General features: G+C 46.4%; 7 non-coding genes across 7 annotated transcripts; all 7 read left to right on the forward strand.

Moving 5' to 3' along the window:
* The first annotated feature begins 1025 nt into the window (after window positions 1-1025).
* On the forward strand, window positions 1026-1216 carry LOC130338318 (U2 spliceosomal RNA). The gene has a single exon (XR_008879036.1). It is a non-coding gene; the product is annotated as a U2 spliceosomal RNA (small nuclear RNA).
* Window positions 1217-3300: 2084 nt separating this feature from the next.
* LOC130338319 (U2 spliceosomal RNA) lies at window positions 3301-3491 on the forward strand. The gene has a single exon (XR_008879037.1). It is a non-coding gene; the product is annotated as a U2 spliceosomal RNA (small nuclear RNA).
* Window positions 3492-5581: 2090 nt separating this feature from the next.
* Window positions 5582-5772, forward strand: LOC130338297 (U2 spliceosomal RNA). The gene has a single exon (XR_008879025.1). It is a non-coding gene; the product is annotated as a U2 spliceosomal RNA (small nuclear RNA).
* Window positions 5773-7854: 2082 nt separating this feature from the next.
* Window positions 7855-8045, forward strand: LOC130338321 (U2 spliceosomal RNA). Its single transcript, XR_008879039.1, has one exon. It is a non-coding gene; the product is annotated as a U2 spliceosomal RNA (small nuclear RNA).
* Window positions 8046-10141: 2096 nt separating this feature from the next.
* On the forward strand, window positions 10142-10332 carry LOC130338322 (U2 spliceosomal RNA). Its single transcript, XR_008879040.1, has one exon. It is a non-coding gene; the product is annotated as a U2 spliceosomal RNA (small nuclear RNA).
* Window positions 10333-12431: 2099 nt separating this feature from the next.
* Window positions 12432-12622, forward strand: LOC130338323 (U2 spliceosomal RNA). Its single transcript, XR_008879041.1, has one exon. It is a non-coding gene; the product is annotated as a U2 spliceosomal RNA (small nuclear RNA).
* A 9950-nt stretch (window positions 12623-22572) lies between these two features.
* LOC130338304 (U2 spliceosomal RNA) lies at window positions 22573-22766 on the forward strand. The gene has a single exon (XR_008879029.1). It is a non-coding gene; the product is annotated as a U2 spliceosomal RNA (small nuclear RNA).
* The last annotated feature ends 1223 nt before the right edge of the window (window positions 22767-23989 follow it).

Genomic DNA, 23989 nt, shown 5'->3' on the forward strand with positions numbered 1-23989 from the left:
AAAGAGGCGAAAAGGAGAAAAACGTAAAAAAACGTGAAAAAAAAGTAAGAGGAAGAGAAGGGAAAAAAAGGTGGAAATGGGTTTAAAAGTGATTTCGGCGGAGATATATATATATATATATATATATATATATATATATATATATATATATATGCGCACACACACACATAGATATAAACGTATTCTCCGTTGAGATATTGCAGCCGCTGCTGTGTCCAGGCCCAGGAGCCTTAGCACTGTGCTGTGATGTCACTCAATACCACTGACATCACTAGGTGTAAACAACATCTCTCCTTTGCTGTGTATGTGACTATGGAGCTGTTTGGTGATGTCGTCTATTACGGCCTTCATAGAAGCAACAGGAGATTGTTGCATCCATCTTGAACCCTCAGAACTACAGTGCTATGATGTCACTCACTTCCACAGGCCTTGCAGAGTGTAAACAACAACAACCCAGCTTTGTTGTGTATGTAACCAAAGGGATTTGTGATGTCACCTAGAACCTTCACAGCAGCGACAGCTTTATGAGGAGCATCAGCACTGCTCTGCCTGAGCAGAACCATCACCGCCATAGGTTGTCAAATAACCCGGATTTAACCCACACAGGTAAGTCCAATGGGGTGCAGGCATGTCCTCTATGCTTACAGCTTCCCGTGGGTGTTGGTTTGATACCGTTTGGGGACAGCCAAGGAGGCATCTGCAGGCAACAAAGGTAGGTGTGTGCTTGTGTGTGTGTTTCCTATGCAGATCCTAAGCCCAGTGTCACATGCAAGTAGGAGGAGTAAGAAGGGTTCCTGGCAAATCCGGGTTATGGATTGCATTTAAAAAGGCCCCGTGGGAGTGCAATGGGCCCCTGTCTTGCTGCTTAGCAATAATGGTATGGGTTTAGGTTCTGCTGTGTGTACTGGTGGTTGACTGCCCCCCAGCCCAGAGTGTGCATGGAAAATTGTCTGGCAGCCTCCCTGACAGCAAGCAGTGATAGTGCCCATGAAGGGGACCTTGTTGGGCCCGCCCCTTTCACGGTTATCGCTTCTCGGCCTTTTGGCTAAGATCAAGTGTAGTATCTGTTCTTATCAGTTTAATATCTGATACGTCCCCTATCTGGGGACCATATATTAAATGGATTTTTGAGAACGGGGGCCGATTTCGAAGCTTGCTTCCGTCGCCCTATGCATTGACCCGATATGGCAGTATCTTCGGGTACAGTGCACCACCCCCTTACAGGGTTAAAAAGAAAGATTCCTACTTTCATTGCTACCTGCTTGCTGGCTAGCCAGCTAGCCAGCCCTGTGGGCCTTGCTGCTGCTGCAGCCAATAAACAAAAGGTGGTGCTGCTGCTGCTTCTGCTGCTTCTGCTTCTGCTTGTGTCTGGCCCCTGTTGGAGCGTCCAGGCACAGGACTTCTGCTGCTGCTGACTAAATGGCCTCCTTAATTGGATCATTTGAGTAGCCAGCACACCTGTGCAGGTAGGGCATGACATGATAGGCAGCTGCCTTGATAGCGGGTGGGTGCTGAATGTTCCTAATTGACAAAATAAGATTAATGCTTATGAAGAAATATAAAATCTCATCCCTTCCCCAATATCGCGCCACACCCCTACCCCTTAATTCCCTGGTTGAACGTGATGGACATATGTCTTTTTTCGACCGTACTAACTATGTAACTATGTAACATAACATGGGGGGGGGGGGGTCTCCTGGCTGTTCACACAGGTGTGTCATTGCTGTACATTGACCATGCATTGCTTCTGTGGTATTGCAAAGGCAAAGACAAATGCTTCCAGCCATCCATTGCACTAATGGATTGGTCATCAGCTGGCTGTCTATGTCCCGCATCAATATAGACCAAAGTACAGAGGGTTAGGCTATGCTATTGTGCACCTACCTGATGCATCAGAAGGTGCGAGGCCCTTGCTAAATTCTGTGCACAGACTTTGAGATCTATGCTTTAGACTGTATCTAAACCTGCTCCAACATGGACTGACATTCTGGCCTACTTTCAGCCGATGCGACTTGTCTGTCGCTGAACAGTCGCTTTTTATGTATTCAGCACCTATGTATAATGTTGTAAAAATGCTCTAGAAGCTAAAGTCGCAGAAATGTCACACATATTTGGCCTGCAACTTTCTGTGCGACAAATTCAGACAGGAAAAATCAGTATAAATCCTTAGAAAATTATCCCCCAGTGTCTCCATCTGCTGGCGGTATTGAATAAGCATTGCTGCACTGATGGGGTATGCATTAGACGAAAAAAAAGAAGAAAAAGAAGAATAATACGCCCAGAAAAGAGGCGAAAAGGAGAAAAACGTAAAAAAACGTGAAAAAAAAGTAAGAGGAAGAGAAGGGAAAAAAAGGTGGAAATGGGTTTAAAAGTGATTTCGGCGGAGAAATATATATATATATATATATATATATATATATATATATATGCGCACACACACACATAGATATAAACGTATTCTCCGTTGAGATATTGCAGCCGCTGCTGTGTCCAGGCCCAGGAGCCTTAGCACTGTGCTGTGATGTCACTCAATACCACTGACATCACTAGGTGTAAACAACATCTCTCCTTTGCTGTGTATGTGACTATGGAGCTGTTTGGTGATGTCGTCTATTACGGCCTTCATAGAAGCAACAGGAGATTGTTGCATCCATCTTGAACCCTCAGAACTACAGTGCTATGATGTCACTCACTTCCACAGGCCTTGCAGAGTGTAAACAACAACAACCCAGCTTTGTTGTGTATGTAACCAAAGGGATTTGTGATGTCACCTAGAACCTTCACAGCAGCGACAGCTTTATGAGGAGCATCAGCACTGCTCTGCCTGAGCAGAACCATCACCGCCATAGGTTGTCAAATAACCCGGATTTAACCCACACAGGTAAGTCCAATGGGGTGCAGGCATGTCCTCTATGCTTACAGCTTCCCGTGGGTGTTGGTTTGATACCGTTTGGGGACAGCCAAGGAGGCATCTGCAGGCAACAAAGGTAGGTGTGTGCTTGTGTGTGTGTTTCCTATGCAGATCCTAAGCCCAGTGTCACATGCAAGTAGGAGGAGTAAGAAGGGTTCCTGGCAAATCCGGGTTATGGATTGCATTTAAAAAGGCCCCGTGGGAGTGCAATGGGCCCCTGTCTTGCTGCTTAGCAATAATGGTATGGGTTTAGGTTCTGCTGTGTGTACTGGTGGTTGACTGCCCCCCAGCCCAGAGTGTGCATGGAAAATTGTCTGGCAGCCTCCCTGACAGCAAGCAGTGATAGTGCCCATGAAGGGGACCTTGTTGGGCCCGCCCCTTTCACGGTTATCGCTTCTCGGCCTTTTGGCTAAGATCAAGTGTAGTATCTGTTCTTATCAGTTTAATATCTGATACGTCCCCTATCTGGGGACCATATATTAAATGGATTTTTGAGAACGGGGGCCGATTTCGAAGCTTGCTTCCGTCGCCCTATGCATTGACCCGATATGGCAGTATCTTCGGGTACAGTGCACCACCCCCTTACAGGGTTAAAAAGAAAGATTCCTACTTTCATTGCTACCTGCTTGCTGGCTAGCCAGCTAGCCAGCCCTGTGGGCCTTGCTGCTGCTGCAGCCAATAAACAAAAGGTGGTGCTGCTGCTGCTTCTGCTGCTTCTGCTTCTGCTTGTGTCTGGCCCCTGTTGGAGCGTCCAGGCACAGGACTTCTGCTGCTGCTGACTAAATGGCCTCCTTAATTGGATCATTTGAGTAGCCAGCACACCTGTGCAGGTAGGGCATGACATGATAGGCAGCTGCCTTGATAGCGGGTGGGTGCTGAATGTTCCTAATTGACAAAATAAGATTAATGCTTATGAAGAAATATAAAATCTCATCCCTTCCCCAATATCGCGCCACACCCCTACCCCTTAATTCCCTGGTTGAACGTGATGGACATATGTCTTTTTTCGACCGTACTAACTATGTAACTATGTAACATAACATGGGGGGGGGGGGGTCTCCTGGCTGTTCACACAGGTGTGTCATTGCTGTACATTGACCATGCATTGCTTCTGTGGTATTGCAAAGGCAAAGACAAATGCTTCCAGCCATCCATTGCACTAATGGATTGGTCATCAGCTGGCTGTCTATGTCCCGCATCAATATAGACCAAAGTACAGAGGGTTAGGCTATGCTATTGTGCACCTACCTGATGCATCAGAAGGTGCGAGGCCCTTGCTAAATTCTGTGCACAGACTTTGAGATCTATGCTTTAGACTGTATCTAAACCTGCTCCAACATGGACTGACATTCTGGCCTACTTTCAGCCGATGCGACTTGTCTGTCGCTGAACAGTCGCTTTTTATGTATTCAGCACCTATGTATAATGTTGTAAAAATGCTCTAGAAGCTAAAGTCGCAGAAATGTCACACATATTTGGCCTGCAACTTTCTGTGCGACAAATTCAGACAGGAAAAATCAGTATAAATCCTTAGAAAATTATCCCCCAGTGTCTCCATCTGCTGGCGGTATTGAATAAGCATTGCTGCACTGATGGGGTATGCATTAGACGAAAAAAAAGAAGAAAAAGAAGAATAATACGCCCAGAAAAGAGGCGAAAAGGAGAAAAACGTAAAAAAACGTGAAAAAAAAGTAAGAGGAAGAGAAGGGAAAAAAAGGTGGAAATGGGTTTAAAAGTGATTTCGGCGGAGAAATATATATATATATATATATATATATATATATATATATATATATATGCGCACACACACACATAGATATAAACGTATTCTCCGTTGAGATATTGCAGCCGCTGCTGTGTCCAGGCCCAGGAGCCTTAGCACTGTGCTGTGATGTCACTCAATACCACTGACATCACTAGGTGTAAACAACATCTCTCCTTTGCTGTGTATGTGACTATGGAGCTGTTTGGTGATGTCGTCTATTACGGCCTTCATAGAAGCAACAGGAGATTGTTGCATCCATCTTGAACCCTCAGAACTACAGTGCTATGATGTCACTCACTTCCACAGGCCTTGCAGAGTGTAAACAACAACAACCCAGCTTTGTTGTGTATGTAACCAAAGGGATTTGTGATGTCACCTAGAACCTTCACAGCAGCGACAGCTTTATGAGGAGCATCAGCACTGCTCTGCCTGAGCAGAACCATCACCGCCATAGGTTGTCAAATAACCCGGATTTAACCCACACAGGTAAGTCCAATGGGGTGCAGGCATGTCCTCTATGCTTACAGCTTCCCGTGGGTGTTGGTTTGATACCGTTTGGGGACAGCCAAGGAGGCATCTGCAGGCAACAAAGGTAGGTGTGTGCTTGTGTGTGTGTTTCCTATGCAGATCCTAAGCCCAGTGTCACATGCAAGTAGGAGGAGTAAGAAGGGTTCCTGGCAAATCCGGGTTATGGATTGCATTTAAAAAGGCCCCGTGGGAGTGCAATGGGCCCCTGTCTTGCTGCTTAGCAATAATGGTATGGGTTTAGGTTCTGCTGTGTGTACTGGTGGTTGACTGCCCCCCAGCCCAGAGTGTGCATGGAAAATTGTCTGGCAGCCTCCCTGACAGCAAGCAGTGATAGTGCCCATGAAGGGGACCTTGTTGGGCCCGCCCCTTTCACGGTTATCGCTTCTCGGCCTTTTGGCTAAGATCAAGTGTGGTATCTGTTCTTATCAGTTTAATATCTGATACGTCCCCTATCTGGGGACCATATATTAAATGGATTTTTGAGAACGGGGGCCGATTTCGAAGCTTGCTTCCGTCGCCCTATGCATTGACCCGATATGGCAGTATCTTCGGGTACAGTGCACCACCCCCTTACAGGGTTAAAAAGAAAGATTCCTACTTTCATTGCTACCTGCTTGCTGGCTAGCCAGCTAGCCAGCCCTGTGGGCCTTGCTGCTGCTGCAGCCAATAAACAAAAGGTGGTGCTGCTGCTGCTTCTGCTGCTTCTGCTTCTGCTTGTGTCTGGCCCCTGTTGGAGCGTCCAGGCACAGGACTTCTGCTGCTGCTGACTAAATGGCCTCCTTAATTGGATCATTTGAGTAGCCAGCACACCTGTGCAGGTAGGGCATGACATGATAGGCAGCTGCCTTGATAGCGGGTGGGTGCTGAATGTTCCTAATTGACAAAATAAGATTAATGCTTATGAAGAAATATAAAATCTCATCCCTTCCCCAATATCGCGCCACACCCCTACCCCTTAATTCCCTGGTTGAACGTGATGGACATATGTCTTTTTTCGACCGTACTAACTATGTAACTATGTAACATAACATGGGGGGGGGGGGGTCTCCTGGCTGTTCACACAGGTGTGTCATTGCTGTACATTGACCATGCATTGCTTCTGTGGTATTGCAAAGGCAAAGACAAATGCTTCCAGCCATCCATTGCACTAATGGATTGGTCATCAGCTGGCTGTCTATGTCCCGCATCAATATAGACCAAAGTACAGAGGGTTAGGCTATGCTATTGTGCACCTACCTGATGCATCAGAAGGTGCGAGGCCCTTGCTAAATTCTGTGCACAGACTTTGAGATCTATGCTTTAGACTGTATCTAAACCTGCTCCAACATGGACTGACATTCTGGCCTACTTTCAGCCGATGCGACTTGTCTGTCGCTGAACAGTCGCTTTTTATGTATTCAGCACCTATGTATAATGTTGTAAAAATGCTCTAGAAGCTAAAGTCGCAGAAATGTCACACATATTTGGCCTGCAACTTTCTGTGCGACAAATTCAGACAGGAAAAATCAGTATAAATCCTTAGAAAATTATCCCCCAGTGTCTCCATCTGCTGGCGGTATTGAATAAGCATTGCTGCACTGATGGGGTATGCATTAGACGAAAAAAAAGAAGAAAAAGAAGAATAATACGCCCAGAAAAGAGGCGAAAAGGAGAAAAACGTAAAAAAACGTGAAAAAAAAGTAAGAGGAAGAGAAGGGAAAAAAAGGTGGAAATGGGTTTAAAAGTGATTTCGGCGGAGAAATATATATATATATATATATATATATATATATATATATGCGCACACACACACATAGATATAAACGTATTCTCCGTTGAGATATTGCAGCCGCTGCTGTGTCCAGGCCCAGGAGCCTTAGCACTGTGCTGTGATGTCACTCAATACCACTGACATCACTAGGTGTAAACAACATCTCTCCTTTGCTGTGTATGTGACTATGGAGCTGTTTGGTGATGTCGTCTATTACGGCCTTCATAGAAGCAACAGGAGATTGTTGCATCCATCTTGAACCCTCAGAACTACAGTGCTATGATGTCACTCACTTCCACAGGCCTTGCAGAGTGTAAACAACAACAACCCAGCTTTGTTGTGTATGTAACCAAAGGGATTTGTGATGTCACCTAGAACCTTCACAGCAGCGACAGCTTTATGAGGAGCATCAGCACTGCTCTGCCTGAGCAGAACCATCACCGCCATAGGTTGTCAAATAACCCGGATTTAACCCACACAGGTAAGTCCAATGGGGTGCAGGCATGTCCTCTATGCTTACAGCTTCCCGTGGGTGTTGGTTTGATACCGTTTGGGGACAGCCAAGGAGGCATCTGCAGGCAACAAAGGTAGGTGTGTGCTTGTGTGTGTGTTTCCTATGCAGATCCTAAGCCCAGTGTCACATGCAAGTAGGAGGAGTAAGAAGGGTTCCTGGCAAATCCGGGTTATGGATTGCATTTAAAAAGGCCCCGTGGGAGTGCAATGGGCCCCTGTCTTGCTGCTTAGCAATAATGGTATGGGTTTAGGTTCTGCTGTGTGTACTGGTGGTTGACTGCCCCCCAGCCCAGAGTGTGCATGGAAAATTGTCTGGCAGCCTCCCTGACAGCAAGCAGTGATAGTGCCCATGAAGGGGACCTTGTTGGGCCCGCCCCTTTCACGGTTATCGCTTCTCGGCCTTTTGGCTAAGATCAAGTGTAGTATCTGTTCTTATCAGTTTAATATCTGATACGTCCCCTATCTGGGGACCATATATTAAATGGATTTTTGAGAACGGGGGCCGATTTCGAAGCTTGCTTCCGTCGCCCTATGCATTGACCCGATATGGCAGTATCTTCGGGTACAGTGCACCACCCCCTTACAGGGTTAAAAAGAAAGATTCCTACTTTCATTGCTACCTGCTTGCTGGCTAGCCAGCTAGCCAGCCCTGTGGGCCTTGCTGCTGCTGCAGCCAATAAACAAAAGGTGGTGCTGCTGCTGCTTCTGCTGCTTCTGCTTCTGCTTGTGTCTGGCCCCTGTTGGAGCGTCCAGGCACAGGACTTCTGCTGCTGCTGACTAAATGGCCTCCTTAATTGGATCATTTGAGTAGCCAGCACACCTGTGCAGGTAGGGCATGACATGATAGGCAGCTGCCTTGATAGCGGGTGGGTGCTGAATGTTCCTAATTGACAAAATAAGATTAATGCTTATGAAGAAATATAAAATCTCATCCCTTCCCCAATATCGCGCCACACCCCTACCCCTTAATTCCCTGGTTGAACGTGATGGACATATGTCTTTTTTCGACCGTACTAACTATGTAACTATGTAACATAACATGGGGGGGGGGGGGTCTCCTGGCTGTTCACACAGGTGTGTCATTGCTGTACATTGACCATGCATTGCTTCTGTGGTATTGCAAAGGCAAAGACAAATGCTTCCAGCCATCCATTGCACTAATGGATTGGTCATCAGCTGGCTGTCTATGTCCCGCATCAATATAGACCAAAGTACAGAGGGTTAGGCTATGCTATTGTGCACCTACCTGATGCATCAGAAGGTGCGAGGCCCTTGCTAAATTCTGTGCACAGACTTTGAGATCTATGCTTTAGACTGTATCTAAACCTGCTCCAACATGGACTGACATTCTGGCCTACTTTCAGCCGATGCGACTTGTCTGTCGCTGAACAGTCGCTTTTTATGTATTCAGCACCTATGTATAATGTTGTAAAAATGCTCTAGAAGCTAAAGTCGCAGAAATGTCACACATATTTGGCCTGCAACTTTCTGTGCGACAAATTCAGACAGGAAAAATCAGTATAAATCCTTAGAAAATTATCCCCCAGTGTCTCCATCTGCTGGCGGTATTGAATAAGCATTGCTGCACTGATGGGGTATGCATTAGACGAAAAAAAAGAAGAAAAAGAAGAATAATACGCCCAGAAAAGAGGCGAAAAGGAGAAAAACGTAAAAAAACGTGAAAAAAAAGTAAGAGGAAGAGAAGGGAAAAAAAGGTGGAAATGGGTTTAAAAGTGATTTCGGCGGAGAAATATATATATATATATATATATATATATATATATATATATATATATATATATGCGCACACACACACATAGATATAAACGTATTCTCCGTTGAGATATTGCAGCCGCTGCTGTGTCCAGGCCCAGGAGCCTTAGCACTGTGCTGTGATGTCACTCAATACCACTGACATCACTAGGTGTAAACAACATCTCTCCTTTGCTGTGTATGTGACTATGGAGCTGTTTGGTGATGTCGTCTATTACGGCCTTCATAGAAGCAACAGGAGATTGTTGCATCCATCTTGAACCCTCAGAACTACAGTGCTATGATGTCACTCACTTCCACAGGCCTTGCAGAGTGTAAACAACAACAACCCAGCTTTGTTGTGTATGTAACCAAAGGGATTTGTGATGTCACCTAGAACCTTCACAGCAGCGACAGCTTTATGAGGAGCATCAGCACTGCTCTGCCTGAGCAGAACCATCACCGCCATAGGTTGTCAAATAACCCGGATTTAACCCACACAGGTAAGTCCAATGGGGTGCAGGCATGTCCTCTATGCTTACAGCTTCCCGTGGGTGTTGGTTTGATACCGTTTGGGGACAGCCAAGGAGGCATCTGCAGGCAACAAAGGTAGGTGTGTGCTTGTGTGTGTGTTTCCTATGCAGATCCTAAGCCCAGTGTCACATGCAAGTAGGAGGAGTAAGAAGGGTTCCTGGCAAATCCGGGTTATGGATTGCATTTAAAAAGGCCCCGTGGGAGTGCAATGGGCCCCTGTCTTGCTGCTTAGCAATAATGGTATGGGTTTAGGTTCTGCTGTGTGTACTGGTGGTTGACTGCCCCCCAGCCCAGAGTGTGCATGGAAAATTGTCTGGCAGCCTCCCTGACAGCAAGCAGTGATAGTGCCCATGAAGGGGACCTTGTTGGGCCCGCCCCTTTCACGGTTATCGCTTCTCGGCCTTTTGGCTAAGATCAAGTGTAGTATCTGTTCTTATCAGTTTAATATCTGATACGTCCCCTATCTGGGGACCATATATTAAATGGATTTTTGAGAACGGGGGCCGATTTCGAAGCTTGCTTCCGTCGCCCTATGCATTGACCCGATATGGCAGTATCTTCGGGTACAGTGCACCACCCCCTTACAGGGTTAAAAAGAAAGATTCCTACTTTCATTGCTACCTGCTTGCTGGCTAGCCAGCTAGCCAGCCCTGTGGGCCTTGCTGCTGCTGCAGCCAATAAACAAAAGGTGGTGCTGCTGCTGCTTCTGCTGCTTCTGCTTCTGCTTGTGTCTGGCCCCTGTTGGAGCGTCCAGGCACAGGACTTCTGCTGCTGCTGACTAAATGGCCTCCTTAATTGGATCATTTGAGTAGCCAGCACACCTGTGCAGGTAGGGCATGACATGATAGGCAGCTGCCTTGATAGCGGGTGGGTGCTGAATGTTCCTAATTGACAAAATAAGATTAATGCTTATGAAGAAATATAAAATCTCATCCCTTCCCCAATATCGCGCCACACCCCTACCCCTTAATTCCCTGGTTGAACGTGATGGACATATGTCTTTTTTCGACCGTACTAACTATGTAACTATGTAACATAACATGGGGGGGGGGGGTCTCCTGGCTGTTCACACAGGTGTGTCATTGCTGTACATTGACCATGCATTGCTTCTGTGGTATTGCAAAGGCAAAGACAAATGCTTCCAGCCATCCATTGCACTAATGGATTGGTCATCAGCTGGCTGTCTATGTCCCGCATCAATATAGACCAAAGTACAGAGGGTTAGGCTATGCTATTGTGCACCTACCTGATGCATCAGAAGGTGCGAGGCCCTTGCTAAATTCTGTGCACAGACTTTGAGATCTATGCTTTAGACTGTATCTAAACCTGCTCCAACATGGACTGACATTCTGGCCTACTTTCAGCCGATGCGACTTGTCTGTCGCTGAACAGTCGCTTTTTATGTATTCAGCACCTATGTATAATGTTGTAAAAATGCTCTAGAAGCTAAAGTCGCAGAAATGTCACACATATTTGGCCTGCAACTTTCTGTGCGACAAATTCAGACAGGAAAAATCAGTATAAATCCTTAGAAAATTATCCCCCAGTGTCTCCATCTGCTGGCGGTATTGAATAAGCATTGCTGCACTGATGGGGTATGCATTAGACGAAAAAAAAGAAGAAAAAGAAGAATAATACGCCCAGAAAAGAGGCGAAAAGGAGAAAAACGTAAAAAAACGTGAAAAAAAAGTAAGAGGAAGAGAAGGGAAAAAAAGGTGGAAATGGGTTTAAAAGTGATTTCGGCGGAGAAATAAATATATATATATATATATATATATATATATATATATATATATATATATATATGCGCACACACACACATAGATATAAACGTATTCTCCGTTGAGATATTGCAGCCGCTGCTGTGTCCAGGCCCAGGAGCCTTAGCACTGTGCTGTGATGTCACTCAATACCACTGACATCACTAGGTGTAAACAACATCTCTCCTTTGCTGTGTATGTGACTATGGAGCTGTTTGGTGATGTCGTCTATTACGGCCTTCATAGAAGCAACAGGAGATTGTTGCATCCATCTTGAACCCTCAGAACTACAGTGCTATGATGTCACTCACTTCCACAGGCCTTGCAGAGTGTAAACAACAACAACCCAGCTTTGTTGTGTATGTAACCAAAGGGATTTGTGATGTCACCTAGAACCTTCACAGCAGCGACAGCTTTATGAGGAGCATCAGCACTGCTCTGCCTGAGCAGAACCATCACCGCCATAGGTTGTCAAATAACCCGGATTTAACCCACACAGGTAAGTCCAATGGGGTGCAGGCATGTCCTCTATGCTTACAGCTTCCCGTGGGTGTTGGTTTGATACCGTTTGGGGACAGCCAAGGAGGCATCTGCAGGCAACAAAGGTAGGTGTGTGCTTGTGTGTGTGGTTCCTATGCAGATCCTAAGCCCAGTGTCACATGCAAGTAGGAGGAGTAAGAAGGGTTCCTGGCAAATCCGGGTTATGGATTGCATTTAAAAAGGCCCCGTGGGAGTGCAATGGGCCCCTGTCTTGCTGCTTAGCAATAATGGTATGGGTTTAGGTTCTGCTGTGTGTACTGGTGGTTGACTGCCCCCCAGCCCAGAGTGTGCATGGAAAATTGTCTGGCAGCCTCCCTGACAGCAAGCAGTGATAGTGCCCATGAAGGGGACCTTGTTGGGCCCGCCCCTTTCACGGTTATCGCTTCTCGGCCTTTTGGCTAAGATCAAGTGTAGTATCTGTTCTTATCAGTTTAATATCTGATACGTCCCCTATCTGGGGACCATATATTAAATGGATTTTTGAGAACGGGGGCCGATTTCGAAGCTTGCTTCCGTCGCCCTATGCATTGACCCGATATGGCAGTATCTTCGGGTACAGTGCACCACCCCCTTACAGGGTTAAAAAGAAAGATTCCTACTTTCATTGCTACCTGCTTGCTGGCTAGCCAGCTAGCCAGCCCTGTGGGCCTTGCTGCTGCTGCAGCCAATAAACAAAAGGTGGTGCTGCTGCTGCTTCTGCTGCTTCTGCTTCTGCTTGTGTCTGGCCCCTGTTGGAGCGTCCAGGCACAGGACTTCTGCTGCTGCTGACTAAATGGCCTCCTTAATTGGATCATTTGAGTAGCCAGCACACCTGTGCAGGTAGGGCATGACATGATAGGCAGCTGCCTTGATAGCGGGTGGGTGCTGAATGTTCCTAATTGACAAAATAAGATTAATGCTTATGAAGAAATATAAAATCTCATCCCTTCCCCAATATCGCGCCACACCCCTACCCCTTAATTCCCTGGTTGAACGTGATGGACATATGTCTTTTTTCGACCGTACTAACTATGTAACTATGTAACATAACATGGGGGGGGGGGGGGTCTCCTGGCTGTTCACACAGGTGTGTCATTGCTGTACATTGACCATGCATTGCTTCTGTGGTATTGCAAAGGCAAAGACAAATGCTTCCAGCCATCCATTGCACTAATGGATTGGTCATCAGCTGGCTGTCTATGTCCCGCATCAATATAGACCAAAGTACAGAGGGTTAGGCTATGCTATTGTGCACCTACCTGATGCATCAGAAGGTGCGAGGCCCTTGCTAAATTCTGTGCACAGACTTTGAGATCTATGCTTTAGACTGTATCTAAACCTGCTCCAACATGGACTGACATTCTGGCCTACTTTCAGCCGATGCGACTTGTCTGTCGCTGAACAGTCGCTTTTTATGTATTCAGCACCTATGTATAATGTTGTAAAAATGCTCTAGAAGCTAAAGTCGCAGAAATGTCACACATATTTGGCCTGCAACTTTCTGTGCGACAAATTCAGACAGGAAAAATCAGTATAAATCCTTAGAAAATTATCCCCCAGTGTCTCCATCTGCTGGCGGTATTGAATAAGCATTGCTGCACTGATGGGGTATGCATTAGACGAAAAAAAAGAAGAAAAAGAAGAATAATACGCCCAGAAAAGAGGCGAAAAGGAGAAAAACGTAAAAAAACGTGAAAAAAAAGTAAGAGGAAGAGAAGGGAAAAAAAGGTGGAAATGGGTTTAAAAGTGATTTCGGCGGAGAAATATATATATATATATATATATATATATATATATATATATATATGCGCACACACACACATAGATATAAACGTATTCTCCGTTGAGATATTGCAGCCGCTGCTGTGTCCAGGCCCAGGAGCCTTAGCACTGTGCTGTGATGTCACTCAATACCACTGACATCACTAGGTGTAAACAACATCTCTCCTTTGCTGTGTATGTGACTATGGAGCTGTTTGGTGATGTCGTCTATTACGGCCTTCATAGAAGCAACAGGAGATTGTTGCATCCATCTTGAACCCTCAGAACTACAGTGCTATGATGTCACTCACTTCCACAGGCCTTGCAGAGTGTAAACAACAACAACCCAGCTTTGTTGTGTATGTAACCAAAGGGATTTGTGATGTCACCTAGAACCTTCACAGCAGCGACAGCTTTATGAGGAGCATCAGCACTGCTCTGCCTGAGCAGAACCATCACCGCCATAGGTTGTCAAATAACCCGGATTTAACCCACACAGGTAAGTCCAATGGGGTGCAGGCATGTCCTCTATGCTTACAGCTTCCCGTGGGTGTTGGTTTGATACCGTTTGGGGACAGCCAAGGAGGCATCTGCAGGCAACAAAGGTAGGTGTGTGCTTGTGTGTGTGTTTCCTATGCAGATCCTAAGCCCAGTGTCACATGCAAGTAGGAGGAGTAAGAAGGGTTCCTGGCAAATCCGGGTTATGGATTGCATTTAAAAAGGCCCCGTGGGAGTGCAATGGGCCCCTGTCTTGCTGCTTAGCAATAATGGTATGGGTTTAGGTTCTGCTGTGTGTACTGGTGGTTGACTGCCCCCCAGCCCAGAGTGTGCATGGAAAATTGTCTGGCAGCCTCCCTGACAGCAAGCAGTGATAGTGCCCATGAAGGGGACCTTGTTGGGCCCGCCCCTTTCACGGTTATCGCTTCTCGGCCTTTTGGCTAAGATCAAGTGCAGTTTGCTCTGGTCTGGCCAGAGGGTGCGATCTCTGGGTTTACCCAGTTTGCCGGAGGAAGATTTTTTTTCACTGTGGTCCTGTACCGACAGATTATCATCTGGAAGAATGGCTGGAGTAAAGAATACTATCCGCATGGAGGTGGATCCTGCAAGTTCCAAGAACAACATGGTTTATCTGGTGAGAGACATCATTATGGAGAAGATTGGAGTGGACAAGGCTGAAATCTTCAGTGTTAATGAGTCTCCCCGCAGGGGCTCCTATGAGGTAACCTTTGTGGATGAGGGCAGGTGTTTGCATGTGTATGAATACTTAAGGAATCTCAGCAATGAGCCCTTGCTGGTTGGGGTGAAGATTACTCCACTGTTTGGTCTGCAGGAAAAAACTGTGATAGTGCATGTGCATAATCCTTACACAGATGTGGAAATTATTAAGAACTTTTTGCACAAGTACTGTGACTATGTGAAGGGTGGAGAGAAACAGACGAATGTACTGGGGATTTTTAACTGCAATTATAAGTTTGTGGTTAAATTAAAAGTAGACCCTACTTGTGTTGGGGGTTTTAAACACCCCCCTGCCAGTTTTTCCATTGCAGGTTATAGGGGGTACCTGTCCTATGCTGGTCAGCCTTCCTACTGCAGGAATTGTTTTTCCTTTGGACATTTAAAGGAGAACTGTGTGCAAGGACAAATGTGCAGGAACTGTAATACTGCTGGCCACCATGCTGGAAGTTGTCCTAAAGCCAGGAAATGTGACTTATGTCGGGAGGAAGGTCATGTTTATAAGGACTGCCCTGGGGTGAGAAGTCCTTTATTCAGTAGTGTGGTGAGAGAGGGGGAAATAGTGAGGAGATTGGCCCCTCTGAAGACCATTGCAGCTCCTCAGAAGCCCCCTGATGTTCAGGCTGCAGTCTCTGATGCCTTCAGACAGTTGGAGGAAGTTATTGAGGGAGTGCAGAGTCCTAGTCACTCTGTGGAGTCTGTTCACCCCTCTGACCCTGTTCACATTGAGCCATTTCCATCCTCAGGTGAGACTGATTTGTGTAACAGGGAGGGTGGTGGGAAACATAATGCAGAGGATGAAAATTATGATGGCTTTCAACTGGTGCATGGAGGGAAGTCTGCCAAGAAAAGAAGAGGTGAGAAGGGTGCGGACTCGCGCCCGGAAACCAGCAACTTTTATGAAGTCCTGGAGACGGATGTTATGGAGGCTACTGAGAGTGGTGAATAACTATGCTGGGACTTGATTTGCTAGTTAGTAGCAGGTGGCTGATGCACCTGTGTAGCTCATGCAGGGTTAAACCTTGTTCTTTGTAGCTTTAGGCTATGGGTTTTGTTGTATGTTCTCAAAATGTGAGAGTGTTTAAAAATAAGGCTAGGAGAGCTGCTATTTTAAGTTTTTTAGCTCAGGAAAATGCTGCAATTTTTTGTTTGCAGGAGTGTGGTATTGATCTCACCATAAGTCAGGATGAATGGGTGTATGGTCGGTGTGTGTGGTCTGGGAGTGTTTTGAATAAGAATGATGGTGTGGGGATCTTGATTAAATCACCTGACATTGCTGTGGAAAGCTATGTGGTAATTGAACCTGGCAGGTGTATTTCTGCTGTATTAAGTTATAAAAATGTGAAATTTCGTTTGATTAATGTTTATGCTCCTGCATATAAAAATGAAAGAAAAAATTTGTTTGATAAGTTAAAGTTTTATGTTCAGGGCAAGATGCCTGTTATTTTAGTTGGAGATATGAATGTTGATTTAACAAAAAAAGCTTTTGATGTATCTGGTAGAAAATTATTTGAGTTAGTCTCTGATTTTAGGTTAAGGGATATCCAAGAGTTATGTAATATTAATCCTAATTTATGTACATATCATGCAGATAGAGGTAATTTTCACTCTAAGTTAGATTATTGTTTTTTGTCTGAGAGTTTGAATGCTTTAAGTTACAGACAGAGGTCTGTTTGTTATTCGGACCATGATTCCTTGCTGTGTGAGATTGATGTGGGTCAGAGTGCTGTGTATGGGAGAGGTTTGTGGAAAATGAATATTAAACATTTAGATAGTGTGGATGTGAGAGATCAGTATGAATGTATGTATAAGAAGTGGTGTGGAAAGAAAGGTGAGTTTGATAACATTATTTTGTGGTGGGAATGGGTTAAAAAGAAAACAAAGTCCTTTTTTAAGTCCTTTGGATACAAAGTCGCTGCTCTTAAGAGGGAGCAATATGTGAAGTTGAATGCGCGTTTGTCCTATTTGTGTAGGTTGAGAGATTGTGGAGTGGATGTTCAGGATGATATTGTGAGCACTAAGAGGGAGATTAATAATTTTGTGTTGGAAAAGGGTAGGAGTATCATGTATAGGGCCAAGTTAGATAAATTGGAACATGATGAGAAATGTTCACGTTATTTTTTCAAAAAAGTTTTTTCTAAAAAACCTGTTATTGATATGATTGTGAGAGAGGATGGTAGGGAAGTGACTGGTGATGGTGTGAGTGAGGAAATTGCATGCTTTTATGAGGAGCTGTATGGAGAGAAGTGGAGAGATGAGAATTTGGAGAGTGAGGTATTGAGTGTGTTGGATGGGAAGCTTGGAGAAGCTGAGCAGGCTTTTGTTATGCGTAAGATTTCAAGTGAAGAAGTATGGGATGTAGTGCAGAAAATGTCAGCGAATAAGACTCCAGGGGAAGATGGTTTGCCTGTGGAATTTTATCGTTTTTTGTGGAATGTGGTGGGTAAGGATGTTGTTGCAGTGTGTCAGTTTATGTGGGAGAATATGGAAATTGCGGAGAGTATGCGTGGTGGTGTGGTAGTATTAATTCCAAAAAAAGGGAATTTAAAAAATTTAAAGAATTGGCGTCCAATTACGTTACTTAACTGCGATTATAAGATCTATGCAAAAATTATTGCTAATCGAATGAGGGATGTTGTTGAATGTGTGGTTGGTTATGATCAGTTTTGTGCTGTGCCTGGACGTCGTATACATGAGAGTTTGTGTCTGTTGAGAGATTGTTTGTGGGATTGTAAGAGTAGAAAACAAAATGCTTATTTGTTGTCACTTGATTTTGAAAAGGCGTATGATAGGTTGTCTCATAATTTTTTGTTCAGGGTATTGTTGCGAATGGGGTTTCCGAGTGATTTTGTGTGGAGAGTTAGGAGTTTGTATGATAGAATATATAGTAGGATGCTCGTTAATGGATGTGTGGGGAGAAGAGTGAATGTTTTTTCAGGAGTAAGGCAGGGGTGCCCGCTCTCGCCAGTAGCGTTTATATGCGCGATTGAGCCTCTGTTATGTCTGATTAGGAGGGATAAGATAGTGAGAGGTGTTCATATTCCTGGTAGCAATGGTAGGGAATTTAAAGTGAATGCTTATATGGATGATGTATGTGTCCTGTGTGATTCTGAGTGTGCTGTGAGGAGAGTGAGGCTTTTGGTTTCAATTTTCTGTGGTGCGTCTGCTTTTAAAGTGAATTGGTTAAAGAGCGAATGTAAATGCTTTGGTGAAGGTGGGTTAAGTAGTGATGTTGGGGTGAATGTAGTGGAGGGGGCTATTAAAGTATTGGGGATTAAGTTTAGTAAGGACTTGGATGGAAAGGAGAGTTGGGATGATGCAAAAAAGAAGGTAGAGATGCGTTTGAATTTTTGGAGTATGAGAAGTCTTTCTTTTATTGGAAAAATTGTGGTTATTAAAAGTGTTGTTTTACCAATTTTTCTGTATGTTGCTATGATTTTTCCTCCGCAGTATATGTGTTTAAGGAGTCTGAATCGGGTTTTGTTTGTCTTTTTCTGGGGGTCTAAAGTAGAAAGATTAAGGAGAGAAGTGGTGATTAAAAATTGGCGGAAGGGTGGGATGAGTTTTCCAAATCTGGAGGTTTATTTTGGAGTGAATATTTTAGTTTTCATACTGGTCATTATTGAAGGAGATAAGAAGATGTTGTTACGCCTAGCGCTCCGGGTCCCCGCTCCTCCCCGGAGCGCTCACGGCGTCTTTCTCCCTGCAGCGCCCCGGTCAGTCCCGCTGACCGGGAGCGCTGCACTGTTTTGGCCGTTGGGGATGCGATTCGCACAGCGGGACGCGCCCGCTCGCGAATCGCATCCCAGGTCACTTACCCGTCCCGGTCCCCTGCTGTCATGTGCTGGCGCGCGCGGCTCCGCTCTCTAGGGCGCGCGCGCGCCAGCTCTCTGAGACTTAAAGGGCCAGTGCACCAATGATTGGTGCCTGGCCCAATTAGCTTAATTGGCTCCCACCTGCTCCCTGCCTTTATCTAGTCTCCTCCCTTGCACTCCCTTGCCGGATCTTGTTGCCTTGTGCCAGTGAAAGCGTTTAGTGTGTCCAAAGCCTGTGTACCTGAACTTCTGCTACCCATCCTGACTACGAACCTTGCCGCCTGCCCCCGACCTTCTGCTACGTCTGACCTTGCTTCTGCCTACTCCCTTGTACCGCGCCCATCTTCAGCAGCCAGAGAGGTGAGCCGTTGCTAGTGGATACGACCTGGTCACTACCGCCGCAGCAAGACCATCCCGCTTTGCGGCGGGCTCTGGTGAAAACCAGTAGTGGCTTAGAACCGGTCCACTAGCACGGTCCACGCCAATCCCTCTCTGGCACAGAGGATCCACTACCTGGAAGCCGAATCGTGACAGTAGATCCGGCCATGGATCCCGCTGAGGTGCCGCTGCCAAGTCTCGCTGATCTTCCCACGGTGGTCGCTCAGCAATCGCAGCAGATTGCCCAACAAGGACAGCAGCTGTCGCAGTTGACCGCCATGTTACAGCAAATTCTGCCCCTGCTACAGCAGCAACCATCTCCTCCGCCAGCTCCTGCACCTCCTCCGCAGCGAGTGGCCGCTCCTAACCTCCGCTTGTCCCTGCCGGACAAATTTGATGGGGACTCCAGACTCTGCCGTGGATTTTTGTCTCAGTGTTCCCTGCATATGGAGATGTTGTCAGACTTGTTTCCTACAGAACGGTCTAAGGTGGCGTTCGTAGTAAGCCTTCTTTCAGGAAAGGCCTTGTCTTGGGCCACACCGCTCTGGGACCGCAATGATCCTGCCACAGCCACAGTCCAGTCCTTCTTTGCTGAAGTCCGAAGTGTCTTTGAGGAACCTGCCCGAGCCTCTTCTGCTGAGACTGCCCTGCTGAACCTGGTCCAGGGTAATTCTTCCGTTGGCGAGTACGCCATACAATTCCGTACTTTTGCATCTGAACTATCCTGGAATAATGAGGCTCTCTGCGCGACCTTTAAAAAAGGCCTATCCAGTCGCATCAAGGATGTGCTGGCCGCACGAGAGATTCCTGCCAACCTCCAAGAACTCATCCATTTGGCTACCCGCATTGACATGCGTTTTTCTGAGCGACACCAAGAGCTCCGCCAGGAAAAAGACTTAGATCTCTGGGCACCTCTCCCACAGCATCCTTTGCAGTCTATGCCTGGGCCTCCCGCCGAGGAGGCCATGCAAGTGGATCGGTCTCGCCTGACCCAGGAAGAGAGGAATCGCCGTAGAGAAGAAAATCTCTGTCTGTACTGTGCCAGTACCGAGCATTTCTTGGTGGATTGCCCTATCCGTCCTCCACGCCTGGGAAACGCACGCACGCACCCAGCTCACGTGGGTGTGGCATCTCTTGGTTCTAAATCTTCTTCTCCACGTCTCACGGTGCCCGTGCGGATTTCTCCTACAGCCAACTCCTCCCTCTCAGCCTTGGCCTGCTTGGACTCTGGTGCCTCCGGGAATTTTATTTTGGAGCCCTTTGTCAATAAATTCAGCATCCCGGTGACCCGTCTCGCCAAACCGCTCTACATTTCCGCGGTCAACGGAGCCAGATTGGACTGCACCGTGCGTTACCGCACAGAACCCCTCCTGATGTCTATCGGACCCCACCACGAAAGGATTGAGTTCTTCATTCTCCCCAGTTGTACCTCTGAGGTCCTCCTCGGTCTGCCATGGCTCCGGCTTCATTCCCCCACCCTTGATTGGACCACCGGGGAGATAAAGAACTGGGACTCTGCCTGCCATAGGAAGTGCCTCTCCCCCCCTCCCAGTCCCGTCAGGCAAACCTCTGTGCCTCCTCATGGCCCCCGTCCTGGTGTCACACTGCCCCGTGCCAGGCTTCGCCCTCTGCCCTCCCTCCCCATTCCCACTCCTGCTGTACTGCCTGCCGTTGAGGAAACCCTCCATTCTTTCCCGGTGTCCTCATCCCAGGGGAGGCAGTTGCCGGTCAAAGAAAAGGGGAGACCTAAGGGGGGGGGTACTGTTACGCCTAGCGCTCCGGGTCCCCGCTCCTCCCCGGAGCGCTCACGGCGTCTTTCTCCCTGCAGCGCCCCGGTCAGTCCCGCTGACCGGGAGCGCTGCACTGTTTTGGCCGTTGGGGATGCGATTCGCACAGCGGGACGCGCCCGCTCGCGAATCGCATCCCAGGTCACTTACCCGTCCCGGTCCCCTGCTGTCATGTGCTGGCGCGCGCGGCTCCGCTCTCTAGGGCGCGCGCGCGCCAGCTCTCTGAGACTTAAAGGGCCAGTGCACCAATGATTGGTGCCTGGCCCAATTAGCTTAATTGGCTCCCACCTGCTCCCTGCCTTTATCTAGTCTCCTCCCTTGCACTCCCTTGCCGGATCTTGTTGCCTTGTGCCAGTGAAAGCGTTTAGTGTGTCCAAAGCCTGTGTACCTGAACTTCTGCTACCCATCCTGACTACGAACCTTGCCGCCTGCCCCCGACCTTCTGCTACGTCTGACCTTGCTTCTGCCTACTCCCTTGTACCGCGCCCATCTTCAGCAGCCAGAGAGGTGAGCCGTTGCTAGTGGATACGACCTGGTCACTACCGCCGCAGCAAGACCATCCCGCTTTGCGGCGGGCTCTGGTGAAAACCAGTAGTGGCTTAGAACCGGTCCACTAGCACGGTCCACGCCAATCCCTCTCTGGCACAGAGGATCCACTACCTGGAAGCCGAATCGTGACAGATGTCTTGTATGACTAAGTTTCTTGCTGGAAGACTGTTTGTTAGGCTGAAGTGGTGTAAGAGGGATCTGAGTAGGCCTGTTGCTTTTGAGGTTCCTAAGTGGTATGAGTGGGTTGTGAGGTTTTTGGAGAAATTTGAGTTGATAGAAGAAGAGATGAGTGTGTTGAAGAATAAACGTTTGGTGATGAGAATGATTGAGAGTAAAGAGGTTGTATGTAATATTAATTCTGTGAGGGGAGCGGATGTGGAGAAAGTTTGGAAGAAAGTAAGGATGGATGGTATGTCTAATAAGCAAAAGGAGATTGTGTGGCAAAGTCTACATGGTGTGTTGCCTGTGAGAGAGTTTCAGAAAGCAAGGGGTTTGGTGAGATGTGATGTGTGTCCTAGAGTGGGTTGTAATGGTTTTGAAAGTGTTATTCATCTCTTTTGGAATTGTAAGTATGCTCGTGAGGTTGTTAGAAGGCTTGGTCCTTTATGCAAGGAATTGACAGGTATGGAGTTTTTGTCTTTTGAGATGATGATGTTTGGGCTTTGTGTAAGTGGAGGTCAGAATGTAAGAGTGTTGTGGTTATTGTTGTCGTGTATTAAGGAAGTCTTGTGGGATGTGAGGAATGTTTATGTGTTTTTGAGGAAAGAAGTGAGTGTTAATAATAGTGTGCGAATGGTGTTAGGCAAACTGTATTTGTGTTATTTGTGGGATTCTAAGAGGGGTGGGATTGATGCGGAAGGCATTTGGAAATCGAAAAAATGGATTCATCTTGTTGATTTATCTTGATTGTTTTTTTTTGTCTGTTTGATTGATAAATAAAGTTTCCCAATGATGAGAGGGTTGTGTGTTACAGAAAGTTTGTAATGCCAGTTTGAAAGTATTGCTTGGAGTACTTTCATCCCCTACCTGAGGGATTTAAAAAAAAAAAAAAAAAAAAATCTGTTCTTATCAGTTTAATATCTGATACGTCCCCTATCTGGGGACCATATATTAAATGGATTTTTGAGAACGGGGGCCGATTTCGAAGCTTGCTTCCGTCGCCCTATGCATTGACCCGATATGGCAGTATCTTCGGGTACAGTGCACCACCCCCTTACAGGGTTAAAAAGAAAGATTCCTACTTTCATTGCTACCTGCTTGCTGGCTAGCCAGCTAGCCAGCCCTGTGGGCCTTGCTGCTGCTGCAGCCAATAAACAAAAGGTGGTGCTGCTGCTGCTTCTGCTGCTTCTGCTTCTGCTTGTGTCTGGCCCCTGTTGGAGCGTCCAGGCACAGGACTTCTGCTGCTGCTGACTAAATGGCCTCCTTAATTGGATCATTTGAGTAGCCAGCACACCTGTGCAGGTAGGGCATGACATGATAGGCAGCTGCCTTGATAGCGGGTGGGTGCTGAATGTTCCTAATTGACAAAATAAGATTAATGCTTATGAAGAAATATAAAATCTCATCCCTTCCCCAATATCGCGCCACACCCCTACCCCTTAATTCCCTGGTTGAACGTGATGGACATATGTCTTTTTTCGACCGTACTAACTATGTAACTATGTAACATAACATGGGGGGGGGGGGGGGTCTCCTGGCTGTTCACACAGGTGTGTCATTGCTGTACATTGACCATGCATTGCTTCTGTGGTATTGCAAAGGCAAAGACAAATGCTTCCAGCCATCCATTGCACTAATGGATTGGTCATCAGCTGGCTGTCTATGTCCCGCATCAATATAGACCAAAGTACAGAGGGTTAGGCTATGCTATTGTGCACCTACCTGATGCATCAGAAGGTGCGAGGCCCTTGCTAAATTCTGTGCACAGACTTTGAGATCTATGCTTTAGACTGTATCTAAACCTGCTCCAACATGGACTGACATTCTGGCCTACTTTCAGCCGATGCGACTTGTCTGTCGCTGAACAGTCGCTTTTTATGTATTCAGCACCTATGTATAATGTTGTAAAAATGCTCTAGAAGCTAAAGTCGCAGAAATGTCACACATATTTGGCCTGCAACTTTCTGTGCGACAAATTCAGACAGGAAAAATCAGTATAAATCCTTAGAAAATTATCCCCCAGTGTCTCCATCTGCTGGCGGTATTGAATAAGCATTGCTGCACTGATGGGGTATGCATTAGACGAAAAAAAAGAAGAAAAAGAAGAATAATACGCCCAGAAAAGAGGCGAAAAGGAGAAAAACGTAAAAAAACGTGAAAAAAAAGTAAGAGGAAGAGAAGGGAAAAAAAGGTGGAAATGGGTTTAAAAGTGATTTCGGCGGAGAAATATATATATATATATATATATATATATATATATATATATATGCGCACA

This window comes from Hyla sarda, unplaced genomic scaffold, assembly GCF_029499605.1.
Source record: "Hyla sarda isolate aHylSar1 unplaced genomic scaffold, aHylSar1.hap1 scaffold_517, whole genome shotgun sequence".
NCBI lineage: Eukaryota > Metazoa > Chordata > Amphibia > Anura > Hylidae > Hyla > Hyla sarda.